Source organism: Atractosteus spatula, chromosome 9 (assembly GCF_055471065.1).
Source record: "Atractosteus spatula isolate fAtrSpa1 chromosome 9, fAtrSpa1.hap1, whole genome shotgun sequence".
NCBI classification, from domain to species: Eukaryota; Metazoa; Chordata; class Actinopteri; order Semionotiformes; family Lepisosteidae; genus Atractosteus; species Atractosteus spatula.
The window spans coordinates 25,897,284-25,913,195 of NC_142714.1; the positions used below are offsets into that span (position 1 = coordinate 25,897,284).

Here is a 15,912-nt window from a genome sequence, read left to right on the forward strand (position 1 = left end):
AGTCTATCCCAGCAAACAGTGAGTGCAAGAAATGATACATCCTGGACAGGATGCCAGTCCATCGCAGGGCACACACAGACAAGTTACCCCACACCAGGTTCAATTTTCCTAGAGCCAAGTAACCTACCAGTATGTCTTTGGAGTGTGGGAGGAAACCAGAGTACCTGGAGCAAGCCCACGTGAACACGGAGAGAACCCACAGACTCCACACAAATGGAGCTCAGAGCTGCGATGCAACAATGCTTGCCACCTACCAAGGAAAACAGTTTGCTGTTGGCATGCCAGCACATTAAAGAGGCCCGTTTCCCTGAAATTACAAACCAGTGTAGTGAAGGCAACACTGCTGTAGAAGGTTTTGTTTTCCAATTTAAATGTTCAGTCAGGGTATCTAAGGAGTTGTGGTCTTTTAAGATCTCAGGTAACTGCCTGAAAGTATAGGTATCCTCCTATCCTAATGGTGGTTCAGTTCTTCTTAGTTCTACATTTTTCCTCCTTGCCACCAGGTTTTAGTGACTATGACTTGTCACGTTTCCACCTTACCTGTCACTTTTTCTGTCACTCCAGTGTATGCTTTTTCAGTAGGAGGTGAAGTGGGTCTCTGTTGCAATGGTTAATTTAGATAAAAAGCACAAGTATATGCAAGTATATATGCAGTATAAGTACTTCATATACAGTATGTATTTGTACAGTATATGCATATATAATATACAGTATATATACAATTATTTAAAAAATACACAAGTGCAGTGTACTTAAGATATAACATTCTCTTTTTTTCCATTTGAGTGGAGCATTTTACACCCACCCACTTTGGAATTGCCAGTTGTATCTTTGCCTTTCACCTCAGAGCATCTAAGACATGCTCTTCGGATTTCCTCACACATCATTCCATTGTTTGACACACAGGAAACTTTAGCACTTCACAGTAAAGTGGTTTAATAGAAATTAAGCTGATTTCTAATGGGGTTTACTCACATAGTATGGCTCCACTAAAGAAGTTTTCAGGAGTGTCTTAAAATTTTCAAAATTTTTCTTTGAAGCAAAGTTGTTTTTGGATCGGTAGATTGGTCACATAGGATATGAACATTTTTGGGTTTGTAAGAAACGTCCCAACTCTGCGTGTGCTTTGCTGATTGTAATAAATGGGCTCATTGGGGATCAAAACTAGTTGCTACATTAAAATTCTTTGGGGCCATAAAGAGCTATATTTCAGGTGTGCTTACTATGCATATGGTATCTCTGCATAAGTTATATGATATACAGTATCTAGAGAAAATGTTATAGACTTGTAAAGAATCTCAAGGGAATTGTAGGCTATAGGAATTATAGATCAGCTAAATGAAGTTGGTCACATGATTTTAACAGCCACATGTGACCTTTGACCTGTTTTTCTGGTCAAATGAGGACAGAGAAGGTTACAGTTACAGTGGAACACAAATAGGAACTCTTATGTGATTTTACAAAACACTATGCCAGTGACCTCTAATCTTTCCTACAGTTTGCTGCCAAATCTTTTAACTCCTTACAGAACACATAAAGGTTGATGTTTTTTTCTGGAACATACATAGGAAGCCATTGTGTATATATGAAAAATATCCTTACCTACAAAAAATAATATTATTATTTTGGTCTCTAATGATCACTGCGTGCAATCCATATTTATTATTATATTGTGTTTTGCCTGGTAACCATGGTACAAGGTACCAGGACCCTGGCTTTTCATTAATAAAAAATGTTGTGATGTTGTTCTAACCTACAGTTAATACCAGGGGTCTGCAACCTACACACATGTGCCATTATTAAGATAAGATAAGATCACTTTATTAGCCATATACAATGCCTTGCATTAGGAATTTGTCTTTTCGCATACCCCAACTTGCTCTCCATGAGACACACAGGCACAGGCCGCAGAGCCACCGCTCCACCCCCAATCCCTATTGGCATGCAAAGGGATTTCAGCACGGGAAATAAAAGAGGCACATGTAATGAGAGTCTAATAAGCCACAAAGAATTGTCAGGAATCCTCAATGAAAAGGTATACAGATCCTGTGCAGACGCAGGAGTAGGTAGGTGACGAAGCAGGCGAACGATCCGGTACATAAGGCGAGTCCGTGGTCAAAAGGAGAAAGGTGGTTCGAAATCCAGGAAGTACAAATAGTGGCAAACAACCCGAAACGAGAGGCGAGGTCCAAAGTCAAAAGGCAAAAGGGAAGTCCAGAATCCAGAAGAATGCGAGGTACAGAATAAACGCCAGGTAGAGCTCTCAAGAAGTAGACTCAATACCGAGCAGCGGGAAGCGGGTTAGGATGGTTTTAATAGTGCTGCTTGGCCCATGGTAGAGCATGTGCTGATGGATTAACATGTGTGGCGGCGCTTGTTATTATTAACCCGCTGCTGGTACTGGTTAGTTCTTTTGTGAGATGATCTCCATTGGCTGGTGGTCGTGACAGAATCAACAAAATATTTTTTTTGACGACTGATGGTACCCCTGCTATGGTTAGAAAACAGAAGGGATTTGTAAAAATCATTGCTGATCACACTAGCCACCCCATGGTAAATTTTCATTATATTATTCATCTGGAAAATCTTTGTGGCAAGATTTGTCAAAAATTATGAGCTTAATAATGGGCTGACTACAGTGGTGAATATAGTGAACTTTGTTGTTGCTTGATCTACCTTGATGCACAGGCATTTTCTAACTCTGGTTCAGGAGATTGATATTGCGTACAAGGACATTGCTTCACAGCAGTGTTCGTTGGCTAAGATGTGGGAAGGTTTTATCATGGTTTACAGACTGCAATGCATACAATCAAGATCTTTTTCTCAGAAAAATGTCAAAACTACCCTGGAATGCATGATGAATCGTGTTGCAAAACTAATGTTTCTATCCGACATCATCATGCACATGAATGAACTAACCTCTGTCTTCAGGGTGCAGATCAAACTGCTACAGTATATGGGTCTTTTTGAAATGTGGAAGGCATTTCAGGCAGACAGTCATTGGCTACCAATTGCCATCTACTGAAGACCTATATAATCTCAGACTAAAGACAAGAAAAGATTGACGATGACTCCTCTCATCTAGGACACCATCCGTTTAAAAAAATTGCCTTGGGTAGACGAAACAGCCAATCAAACCAAAAACCGCCTGGCACCTGAACAGCTCTTTCCCTGCTTAACTAGAATATATGAATACAGGATGTAGTGTGTATATAATTGTGGACCTGTGCATCTTCTTTGTGTAAAGTTTAAATGTATTATTGAATGTTTCTATGTTTTTGCACCAAGACACCAGATCAGATTCATTGTACAAATGATTTCTCATGTTTTTGCCAGAAAACAATGATTTCCATTCTGATTAAACCAACAGATTTCAAACCAGTGATTTTTTTTCAGCATTTCAGTGGATGGATGTTGTGGGTTTTGAAATACAGCAAATAGAATTACAGTGCTTAGGCTTATGGAACTCAAAGTTCTAGGATCAGTGTAACACATTGAAGCTACTGAAAACCATCACATTGTCTCTATCCTGAACTGTTTGAAGTCCCAGCATGTGAAATTTGACTGTTTGAAGAAAGTGGTATTTTCACTACTCTCAGCATTTGGATCTACATAACTCTGTGAATCTGTTCTTTTTCCCTCCCTTTGCTGGTTAACAATTGAGCTCAGAAGCTTGCATGCTGCTTTAAGTGTCAAGCTACGACCCTGCGACTAAAGAATTAATTCAGGGAAAGCAAAGGAAAGGATCAAACTAAATGGTAAGACTCACATATAAATGTATAAATGCTAGATATTATATTTTAATATAAAATTTGAATTAATCTATACTATATGTAAGTATGGCTAGTATTAACCTTAAAAAATACCATTGGCATGTAATACCATTGGCATAAAAAACATAAAAAAGTGCATGAGCTAACTCTTTCCCCTTCTGAAAGGTTGCCAACCCCTGGTTTACATCTAACAGAAATGTTATAGTTGATGTTTACATCTCACGTTTTTCATCATTGAGGAAAATCAAGATAGCCCAAATATATTTCCTAGGCAGCACTTGCTGTTGGGATTTTGTAACTATCAAGGCTCTAACCTGTGTAACCATTCTGAACCAATTAACAGTCAGTATGTGTTTTGTCTACTCAATGTAGCCCTGCACATTCTGGTATAAATGTTGGATAAGCTTGCTGTATTACCATGCATTCTGTGCAAGCCTTTCCAACATGTGTCCATCTGTGATCTGACAGTTTCTCTAAAAGAATGTATCGATGGAGTCGGTTGTCAAAATCACTGCAGTGGATAATGACAAGAAACTGACAGTTTGAGAAGACATGGTCTCCCTTAGCAGGGCATGTAAAATTAATGCAGTACACCACCCTGATAGAATATAGCCCCTATGGCTATATGTCAGAGCCTTTAAGTTGTGAATTTCTCTTCATATTGCAGGAAGAAAAAAAAGTTTTATAAATTCTACACAAATTCTACACAAAATTGTATACAAATGATTAATTAAGAGTAAATGTTTTGAAAACTATGTGCAGAGGTGCATAATGTCAGATTGTGACACATTAAATTTGAAAACCTTCTTGTTTTAATGTAAGAGTGTTTACACAGGCTTCTAAACATAAAACAGCAAACAAAAAAAAAACTCAAAATGAAAAGGCACATACAAAATTAGCATTAAGGTCACATTTTATAAAAAAGCATAAAAAATAGGAAATTCATACTTGACAGGTCTACTTTTTGTACGCTTTGTATGTTTTGCAGTTGTTTGTCTAGCCAAATGCAATGCTGTGCTACTTATGCTACAGGGGACTTTCTGTGAGTTTCCTTGTTATGCTTTAGTTTTACTCCATCATCCATGAAAAGAGCCTTTTTTATAACAGTTGGTGCACCTTTTTTCTGAAAACCACTAGAACTTTATGCAAAGCTTTCTCTGTGTTGGTAAATAACCTGTGCCCTTCTAATGATCATCTGTAGCTCAGACATGAATGTCAACTGTGCTAATGGAGCCTGACATTTCTATCAACAGAACTAGCTGTCCTCCTGAGACCAGTGTCTGGGCTTACAGTACCTCCTCATCCGAAAACAGCTCCTGTAGAGTTGAGGGAAACTCTGAAGTATTAGAATTTCTATGCTGTGTTGCATTTGGTTTGTGTGGAGACCCATTGTCCTAATACCCATTTACTGGTTTTGGGGTTTTTTAAAGTTTCATTTCATCATTAATTCTCGGCTGTTAACACTGAGGGTGTACCCATTCATTACCTTAATCTCCCTCAACAAAGAAAGTTACACAGCATCAGTGATCTTCCATTGGCTGTACATCAAGGGGAGCGGTTCGTGGCTGCAGATTAAGTAATTGCATTCTTCATTTGGTCTGCACTGGCACAAAGGACGGTCCTTTGAACCTAAGGTTGGATGCAATCTTAGCACCCCTGTAGCTCTAGGACATCTAACTTTGCACTTGCCTGTATGTCTAGTTATTAAGAGTGCACTCTCAATACTGTACCAGGACTTCACAAGTTTCCTAGGCTATGAATGCCACTTTCTCTCCAATCTTTTGACCATCCTGCCATCCCAGCAGTGTTGTCAAAAAGTAAATTATGGATGAGGTTTTCAAAGAGATGGGTCAGACTTTGTAAAGGCAACCTCAGGTTTTTTGTCATTTGTAGTTCCAGTATGCAGCAGAGTCCTCCTGGCTTATCTAAGTAACTGATAAAGAATCAAATCCATTTTTTGGGCTCTGCCAGAGAGTGTCAATACTCACAGACTCCTTTACTCCTTTGTGATAAACTAGTCACAAATGTGGCAGCAACTACGAAGGTGCTTGATGGGGCCTCATATGTCAGTGTGTAGGAGATGTGTGCTGTGCCTTACTCTTAGGTACTGTACTTCCTCCTGAAATCAGTCAGTAGTGGGGATTTATTTGTGTTATGTATTCAGTGAAGTAATTTTTTACTGAGTAAAACAAGATGGATGAAAGAAAGCTGTGATCCAAAAAAAGACAGAGCATTTCAGATTTTGGTTATAAAACACATTTAGAGATTGACATTCAGCTACAGTATATGTTCCAGCCTTTTTGATGTAGTACTAAAAAAATCAAAAAGTAATGTTTGGACTTATTTATCCTGCTTGACGGAAACACTAGTAAATGTTAAAAGATATGATCTGGAATGCGGATACAAGTAAAATGAAATTCTGTTTTAAGGTGCCAAAATTGTTGCCTGTATTGGAAGTGATATTCTGTACTAAAGCTACCAGAAATTCTTTTAGCCCTGCCTGGAAAGTTTTAAACGGTTGAGTTTCATGTGCCTACAGAGAGAACAATCAGCTCTTAAAACTTCAGACAGCTTTTGTTTGGGGTAACAGCGGGTGAAACTGAGAACTTGCTGAGTGAAACTGATGTTTATGATGCTGTACACATTATTTCTGAAATAGCAATAAAACAAATTTCTTTTTTGCCTTAGTGTTGTAGTGTCCTCTCACGAGGCACCAGTAATGTAGGGGTTTGTGCATTTACTGGGACAATTATTAATTGTAGCAGTAAGTCACAAAATGATTCTTTTGATGGCTATTAGAATCAACCTTGCGGGATACCTCAAACAACGCACAAACACGGGTACTAATACACAAGAATACATTCATTAATACATAAAAGGTGCATATAAACATAACAGATCTTATCATGAGGGTAGCAGAATACAAAAGGTATATATTCAATCACGAAGAGTTACAAACCAAGAGGGACATACATTCGGTATATCATTCATTTAGACCGTTTCATAAATGAACTTGGATTATAACTTCTTCACTAGATACTCAAAAGCTAGTATATCACTTATAGGAATTAAATTGATATCAACTCAGGTTGAGGTAACAATTGAATTCTCGAGCTGAAATGCAGAATGTTGAATACTCATCCAATCTCTGGGGATTCAGATCTCCTGCGGACACAAAGAACAGTGGCAGGCTTGTTGCTGTCCAATCGGTGCTCTCTGGTTCGGTGCCAGGCAGTGCTGTTGCGGCTTGCGACGTGGTGGGAAAGATTTCTGCTGCGATGCGCTGCTGATGCTCTCTGAAGACCGGCTAGCTAGTGTTGGCTGAAACTAGTAGAGTTTGTGCTCTGAGTTTGTGCTCTGAGGAGAAAAGTGACTGCGGGTCCCAGCAGGTCACGCTCTTTAGGCAGGAAGTAAACCGGTTCGTCCCTGATGAAGCGCTAGTCCTGAATCCTTAGATTCAGATTGGGTTCACGAGGCTTGCTGCGGGCTAACCTCGGGTGGATCCTTTGGTTACGCGCTGGCAACCTCCGTTCTCGACTCTTAGAACAAAGGAAAGTCCTGGCACTCAGACACAATGGCCGTTACGTGGTGGTCCGGGCTGAGTCTGAGGATGTTCAGGAGGAGCTCTGAGTCCGAGAATGTCCAGGAGGCGCTCAGAGTCTGAGAAATGTCCAGGAGGCGCCCTGAGGGGCTCTGTGTTGCCTGTTTTACCTGGAGGAACCACGATCGTTCATTGGTTGAAAGTTTCATGGGCATCAGAGAACCACGTGGGGTTAACCTGCCCTACCAGTTCCTGATTGGCTGAGGATGAGTAATAATGCACTCTGACCTTAGAGTTGTAAACGACTTTGAATAAGACTCTCCCAGAATCTCCCAGACTTTGAGGCGCCAGAGATGACCATTTGTTAGGGTGGTTGATGTGTCTCAGCCTTGGGAGTTGCTCCTTATCAGGACACTCTATCAGCTGGAAAAACACCTTAATTGTGAACCAAATGGAATGGCCTCTCTGTATCAAGCACCACTGAGATGAAGGAGGGAGGGACTAGCAAGGGAGCAGAAAACTTAATTCCTGTACTTTAACAAGCCTTGCCACTACAAGGGGATGGAGGCACCCCCAGTTGTCCCCTACATCCACCTCCCAGATAGCAAATAAGCAATGGAAAAATGTTGTGTCTTCGGGTGCCCCCCATATTGTCCCAGATTCTAGAGTAGATTCTCACCACTGCATGTAAGCGGATCATATTTCTGACACTAAGATACAGCGCCTAGCATAAGTATTTTCCCACTTCCAAAGATGTCCAGTTTTTTTTAATTGAAGAAGTTACACAGGGTATACATTTTTATAATGAATATTTTTTCACAATAGCTAAATGTTAAATGTCAGAAAAAAAACTGCAAAGAAAAAAAATATAGTAGGTTGATTGCGTATTGTGAGAGTACAACCCTTTTGGAACCACATACCCCAGAAACCTTTGAGGGTATATGCTGCTGCTCCCAGCCACCTGACCAGACAATGGGTCAGGTGATATGTTTTTAAAAAGCAGGAGGAAGTTTAGGAAGCAGAGCTTTCCTGTGTCAGTCAATAAGCGGAATGATGTCTGTCATCTGGGGGACAGAAGGCAGATCCCCTGAGGAAGAATTTTAGCATTGACCTTTTTTATAGATAGTGACTAGTTGGCTTGGAAAAATGCCTTTTACCTAGCAACAGTATGAAAGAACAATTGTAAGCATATTATTTGACTTTTTGATATTAATGCTACAACAGCAGAATGTCTAGCTCATTTCACACATTTTATTTATATACTTCTTTTTGTCTGTATACAAGGTAAAACTGCTTCTTAAGAAGAATGTGGTCAATTACAAAGAAATGTTTGTAGAGAGAAAAACAACTCCTAATATGGAAACTTAGAATGAGCTTTCCTGTGTGAATTTGCTGTATAAAACTCATTGCATTTATCATCTCGGTGGAGAGGTTACTTACAGATCTGTATGAGAGGCTGCTCTCAGATCTACATGATTACAGTATATCCTCCCCATGCGCATGAATAAAGGACTCTGCCTGACCACACCTAACCTGAGTGAAGAGTTTCCTTCAACACCCCCCACTGTGTGCACAATCACCAGAGGCAGAAGAAACTTGTAATTTTATGGAGCAAAGATTATTTGTGATAAAGAGTTTTGAGATCTTTGGAGGTTTGGTGAAGAGACACAATTACTTTGGAATGTTTTGAAGCATCTGAGAATCTGTTTTGTGTATTGTTAGTTTGGAGGTTGGTAAGCAGTTTATCTGCTCAGCTGTGCTAGTTAGAGGCCTTGAGAAGAAGTTAAAGAAGAAGCTCAAAGAACAGCTTAGGGTTTTGTTTTTGTGCTTGTTTAGTTTGGGTTTTTTATTCCTTGCACTATAAGTAAAAGCACACTGGTGTTTCACCAGCCACAGCTTTGTGTTTGGTTTGTTGGCCTGGACCCGCCTATTTTAAAGATGCTGTTACAACACGCCAACGGGTTGTCACAATATGTTTCCACCAACTTTGCAATGATAAAACCTAAATTAACACCCAAATGAGGTATACAGAATTACTTTACTTGGTTGACATGATTTCAGAATAAATGCACCAGTCTATAAGGTCTTTAAGTCATGAAGTGAAATTCAAGCAGTCTTCTTCAGTAATGAAGTCATTGTTAAAAGGTGTGTTAAATTGTTAAAAGGATTGTGCTCTTCCAGGTAGAGTACCTACTAGATCCTATGGAATTTACCGATATATATAATATAGAAAGTCCAAAGACACATACCAGGCTTTTATTTATAGATTTCTCACCATTCAGTCTTTCACATCATTCAACCACACTTTCTGATTTTAATCTAGACTAAATATTATAGGTTACATCTTAGACTTTTTGATCAACAGATTTCAGAAAGAGGGTAAGTAGTTTCATATTAGAGCAGCTTTGTTCTTCCACCAGGTCTTCTCAGCACTGTTTTCTATTCCCACTCCTGTGCATTTTGTAAACAGACAGCTGTAGAAGTCCTTCTGAGGCCAGGTACATCATTAAGTTTTCTGATGACTTAGTCGTTGTCAGGTTTCTCCAAGATGTACATGCTGATCATGGCCTGTGCAAGGTATTTTGTAAATATGTATCATCCCCAAACTTAATGTGTCAAGAGCCAAAGATATGATCATTGATTATAGAAAGCCGCCACCAAATGCAAAACCAACTGTCACTGAGAAGCAAAAAAATTAAATTGTAAGCAGTTTCAAGCGTCTTTGGTTATTGCTCTATGGTTGACTGCAAGCTAGCCTTTGAAGAAAACACAGGTGCCATATGTAAGAAGACCTACCAGTGATTGTTCTTCCTGAGTAATCTCTGCTCTTTTACTGTGTGTGGTACAATGATGACTTTATTTTTAATAACTTTTATTGAATTTATCCTAACATTCACTGTTGTAGTCTGGTGTTCTAACCTTAATACATGCAATGAAAACAGACTGAGCAGGAGAGTGAAAGTAGCCAGCAAAATTATTGGTGCACAACAGCTATAGCTGTCGGACATCTACTGTACGTCAAACAAATGGGGCAGAAGGCCAATGTAATCATTGACTGTCATGACCACCCCTTGTACAGTGATTCTGAGCTCCTTCCAACTGGGCATCGATTTAGACTACCCAAATTCAAGTGCTATAGAACTAAGTTATCCTTTTTTCCCCCAACTATTGATCTACTTAATTTGGACAATCTATTGTGTATTTTACTTTTATTTATATATACATTTTTCTTTCTTATCATATACAGTATGTGTGTTTGTAATTTGTTAATTAGTTAATGTTGTGTTAAATGTATTGTGTATGGTGTTGCTGTATTTATTGTACCTGCCTACACAGCAGATTTCTCCTCTGGAACAAAAAAGGAAGTAAAATTCAGCAGGATAGTGACCAAAGCACAAGATCTGGTTTGAGAGGCAAACATAAACACACTGGCAACCGTTGGAGACTTTCAGCACAAACTGGTTGCAATGAAGAAGCCTCCTTTGAATTTGAACCACAAAAAAGGCAACTTGAATTTGTGAGAATACATCTGAAGAACAGATAGAACTACTGTATGTCACATTTTCTGACGTACTTATAATTGTTATATTTGCAGTACAGAAAATGAAACTCATAATGAGACAAGGCTCATGCCCACTGTGAAATAAAGAGTATGGTCTATTATGTTTTGGGGTTACTTTGGCTCAGTGGGTCCTGTAGCCCATGTTAAGATAGATGAACTCCATGTACCAGGACATCCCCTTCAGAAGGGAGAGAACCTCAGCACATTTCAGAAGCCATTTTGACATTTTTGCTGATTACTTCCCCACACTGTCTTTATAAGAATATAGAAAAGGCTTCATAAACATCCAGATTTCTTTTGTGTGTAGCTTCCTCCTGCTCCAAATCACCTATATTTATAGTGTATGTTTCTACTACCAGTTTGGATCACTTATCACTGTTTTCATCTGTCATTTTTCTAATCATCACATTATTTTGTCCAACAATCTTTTTATGTCCTTTGCCACTTTTTTCTCTTTTCTACTTCCCTCTTTATTGTGCTTTGGTTTTATCTATTATCCTTGTTTGTTCAAATATTTCCAGCAACTTAAATAATTTGAATGTAATTTTCTAAATCCATCTTAGCTGTTTCTTTGGTTATACAAAATACCATTGGTTTCTACGTTTTCATCTAAGATCGCTGTATCATATCTGAAATTTCTCATGTAAAAGAAGTAAATTGATTATTTGATTGATTTGTAGTTCACTAGTTCCTGCTATTGCAAATTGGTGTTGAATTTGCAATCCTTCAGTCTGTAGACAATGTTCTCATTCTTAGGGAAAGTTTAAATATCTTAACTAGGGGCCTGTGAATAACATGAGTATAACTCATTAAATTAAATTAAATTAGCATAGGGACCTAGTGCTTTATTGGTTTCTAGCTACCCTATTCCTTGTAAATCTTAGTGTCAGTTATCTTAAAGTTTGCCAATACTGATGGGGTTTTTATGTAACATAAGGCATGTGCAACATCTTCTGTTGTTCCTAAAACTCAAACATTGAATAGATATTACACAGTTGTAACAGACTTCCCCATAAAATGCAGTTAGGCTTTATTGTTATCAAAGAAAGGGTTTATATCAATATCAAGATGTGAGAAGTGGAGATAATAGTTTGTGATAAAATTTGCTGTAGGTGAAGTCTACCAGGTGACATAGTGAAGTCAGCAGTAGAAACAGTCATATTAGCTTATTTAAAATGAATTCAGAAGTGTGCTTGAGGATCCAGTATTGTATAAACAAGCCAAAATCAAACAACTGGGGAATCTGGTAGGTGATGCTTGTTCTGTCATTTTCATTTTACGCATACGCATATTGAAAATGAAGAGACAGAGAAATACAACTACTAAATACAAACGATGTATGCGCTTAATATATATGCCAGACATTTCGATATAGTTTTTTTTTGTGCACCTGCGCCATAGTTAAGCTATTAACACAGCTCACGCCCTTTTTCCCTATTTATACCCTCTCACTCCTCTCAGTCCTCGCTCACTGTTGAGATTTGTTTAGCCTTTCTCTTGTGCGCGTACCTTACTGACCTGACTTCTGGATTCCGACCCTGTTTTGTCTTCGGCTTCATCTTCGTTTCTGTCTAGCGGCTTTTGGATTTGCATACCTTTCTGATCTGACTTCTGGATACCCGACTCAGCTCTGTCTCTGGCTTCGACTTCGTTTCTGCCTAGTGTCTTTTGGATTTGTTTACTCTCGACCAGACTTTCCGGAAACCCGATCAAGCCTGCCTACCCAGACCTTGTATACTGCCTTTCGCTCCTAGGATTTTGGACACTTACTCTCTCAGCACCGCATAGGGTCCGACCACCTTTTCTCACAAGTCCCTAGTGACTTTACTGACACCTATATGGTTCACTCAATATAGACATAAATACCCTCGAATTAAAGCTGACATTCTGCGTTTTAAGCTCATAAAATTGTCACTGTTTCATTTCAAATCCAATGTGCTGGAGTACAGAGCAAAAACAACAAGTATGGACTGCATTATAAATAGAATTTCAATGTATAAACTAAAAGCAGAAATGCAAAACATTATAATTTCCTTCAAAAGAACACACAGAAGCCTGTGTTAGCTAGAGTGTTTCCCATTGTAATGTGCTTCCCTTTTGGCTTGATTTCGACATATTTGACATTTTGTTTTGATTGGTCCCTTTATTTTCATTTTGTTTCGGACATTGTCTGTTCTAGCAAGCAATTTATGGAAGTGCTTCTTCTTTGATGTTTCTGAAAGGCTGCTGCACATAGAAGCATTCTCGAGCGTGTGGGTTTACTGTTAAATAGACTAGGGAACAGCATCGGGCACTCAGACCTCCAGAGTTCAATGTCTGAATAAAAAGATTCTAACCTAATTAAATGCCACTCAATGTATCACTGATACCCTAATTCAAATAGTTACTGTATATCCCTAGCTGTTAGCTATGCACATCTAAGGTAATTTGGACCTGGTCCAGTTCTTAAAAAAATGTATTGTGTCATATGTTCCTTTAGGTCCCATTATGTACAGTATGGTTGCTCTTACATACCCATTTAACATGCATAGATGACATACTGACTTCTAAATAGTAACCTATTGAAAATAACCATAGAATGTATGGTTGATGTAAGAAATGAAATACATTTCTATATTAATGTATTAATGTATTAATGTAGAATAAATATTCTGTCAAGTTCTATGCACTTGTGTAAGGAAATGTTATTTTTTATTATATCAAATTTTACTTAATATGAAAAAAACAATATTTTAGTTTGCTGTGGTGCCTAATATTTCTTTTACAAGAAGGTTTTGACTCTTTGCGATTATAACTGTCTTTGTGTGTCTTTCAAAACTACTGTAGCAGAATGGAAAGGAGTAAATAAACACATTAAACATGCAGCTTCTGTAGTAGAAAAATGCAATAGCTGTTTGACAGTTAGGATGATTTAATTTGGAGATGTTGTCTTCTAGATTGTGTATTATTCTTCATCACCCTCATACACTAATGGCATCTGTAATAAGTAGGACATTCACAAAAAGCATGGAAAAGAATCAGTCAACTAAAAGAAATGTGAAATTCAAATTGCTTACTGTCAGTTTAAGTAGAAAGGAAACATAGACCCTGTGCAGGGGCTCAAATAGAAAACCTTAGGAAGAGCTGCAAAAGACAAATTAATGGCAAAAGGACTTAAATACAAAGCAGAGAATCCAAAAAACAACCAAAAAAGCAAGCGAAAGTATGCGTTAAGGAAAAAAAATTACCTAAAGTAACCAATCCGAATCACAAGGACTAAAACCGTAGGCCAGGGAACGAACAAAATGTCAGGCAGAGAGCAATTGCAGGGAGAGAAAAGAGGAGAACAGAACGCTCTCTAAGGGAGCTCCAAGAGAGAATCCGCATTAGTGAGCAAGGGCATGAGAAAGCAGAACTAAAATAGTGACGGGAGTAAAAGGTGATAGGAAAATCAGTGGCGGCGTGAGCGTTTGTTTGACTCAGTGCAGGTGGAAATGTGAAGGCGTTTATGAGAGCGTTATTGCTATAAGCAACTAGCTTTGTTAAAATATTGCATTCTGGGATGCAAAATAATAATAATAATGGGAAACATCTTCACAATGAAAGGGAAATGGATAATTTATAAAAATATTCAATCAGGTGTTTACCAAGGAAGAACAAGAAGAACAGTTGTACAGTATATTACATGTTATTAGCAATGAAGGTGTAGAAGTATTACAGATATTAGCAGCACTAAATCTTAACAAACCAGCTGGTTCTGGTGATATTCTACCAACTATACTTAAAGAAACAAGAGATGTTATTAATAATCCATTGACACGTCTCTTCTTAAAGTTGTGTTATCCAGGTGGGCGCTATACATTGGTGATGGAGGGGAGTTCCCATTACCTGTAAAGCGCTTTGAGTGGAGTGTGGATTTCATCATTATTAGTATTAGTATTATTATATTACCAAGTAATTATTGACCAATACATCTTACATTAAGCTTAATGGAACAATAATTAAAAATATTGTGTCATACCTGCTCCGTCACTGGAATGCTGGTTTGCGCTCCCACCACATCATTGCCACTAGACAACCCTCCACTCAGACTGTTAACTGCTCAGTTACTGTTACAGCTAGATCAAGATAATTATCTTTTCCAGTTGTGTGCCCTTAATTGCTGCTTACTGTGTTCATCAGTGGATAGGTAAGACCAGTGAAGAGAGTGGTTCCTCCTCAGCCACAGAGTTATCTCTTGTCTCTGCATTCCACAGCATTGTCCTCTCTTAGTTTTCACTGGCTTGTGACTTGTTTGTCTGACCTTATCTTTGGATTTCTCTCTGTGCATCTTATTGCTTTTTTGTGACTGTTGACCCTTCTTTTTTGACCTCACTCTGGACTGTGTTGTATTTCTACTTGACTTGCTTTGTTGGACTTCTCTTAATGATCACCTTCGGTACTTTTACTTTGTGATTACTCAGCTTGAACCCTTGCTTGCTTAGCTTTAGCTTCAAATCTAGCTTTGCTTCTTCTCCTGCCTGCACATTGCCTGCTCAGCCTCTGCACCTTCAATTTGATTCAACTTCCAGTCTCAGGACCGCTGCATTTCATCAGGTTAGTGCAGTGTTACAGAAATAAAATTCTAGGAAATAGTCAACATGGTTTTTAAAAATGTAGGTGTTGCTTAAGTAATGTATTAGAGTTTGAGTTAGCACAATACAACAATAATGAGCACACAGACCATGTAATATATTTAGATTTTCAGAAGGTTTTCAATAGACTTGCTAATATACCTTTAATTACAGGCAGTAGGTTGTAGGTAATGTTTGTGCTTGGATTGAGAAATTACAGAAAAAGAAGTACAGATAAGGTGTGAGTGCTCTGAATGGAGAAATATAATGTACAGTAAATGTTGAAGCAACACAGAAATCTTTATTACATCCGCTTGTCTCTAATTTATATCAGTTATCTAGATTCTGGTCAGGTTTAAGGACAATAACAAAATAGGTGGAATAGTAAACACCGCAACAGCAGTAAATGAAATTTCAGAAGATTTTGATAGACTTTCTTCCAGA

At 38.3% G+C, this 15,912-nt stretch overlaps 1 protein-coding gene across 8 annotated transcripts in view; it reads left to right on the forward strand.

The window, feature by feature from the left end:
* Nucleotides 1-15,912, forward strand: part of fut8a (fucosyltransferase 8a (alpha (1,6) fucosyltransferase)) — a 401,280-nt gene that overhangs the window by 49,435 nt on the left and 335,933 nt on the right. Inside the window, exon 1 of one of the 8 annotated variants that reach the window (XM_088924804.1) lies at nucleotides 2,183-2,236. The exons of the other annotated variants lie outside the window; for them this stretch is intronic. The gene's annotated coding sequence lies outside the window, so the exon portion shown is untranslated. Of the gene's footprint in view, nucleotides 1-2,182; nucleotides 2,237-15,912 lie in introns of those variants that run through there. 8 annotated transcript variants of the gene reach the window in all.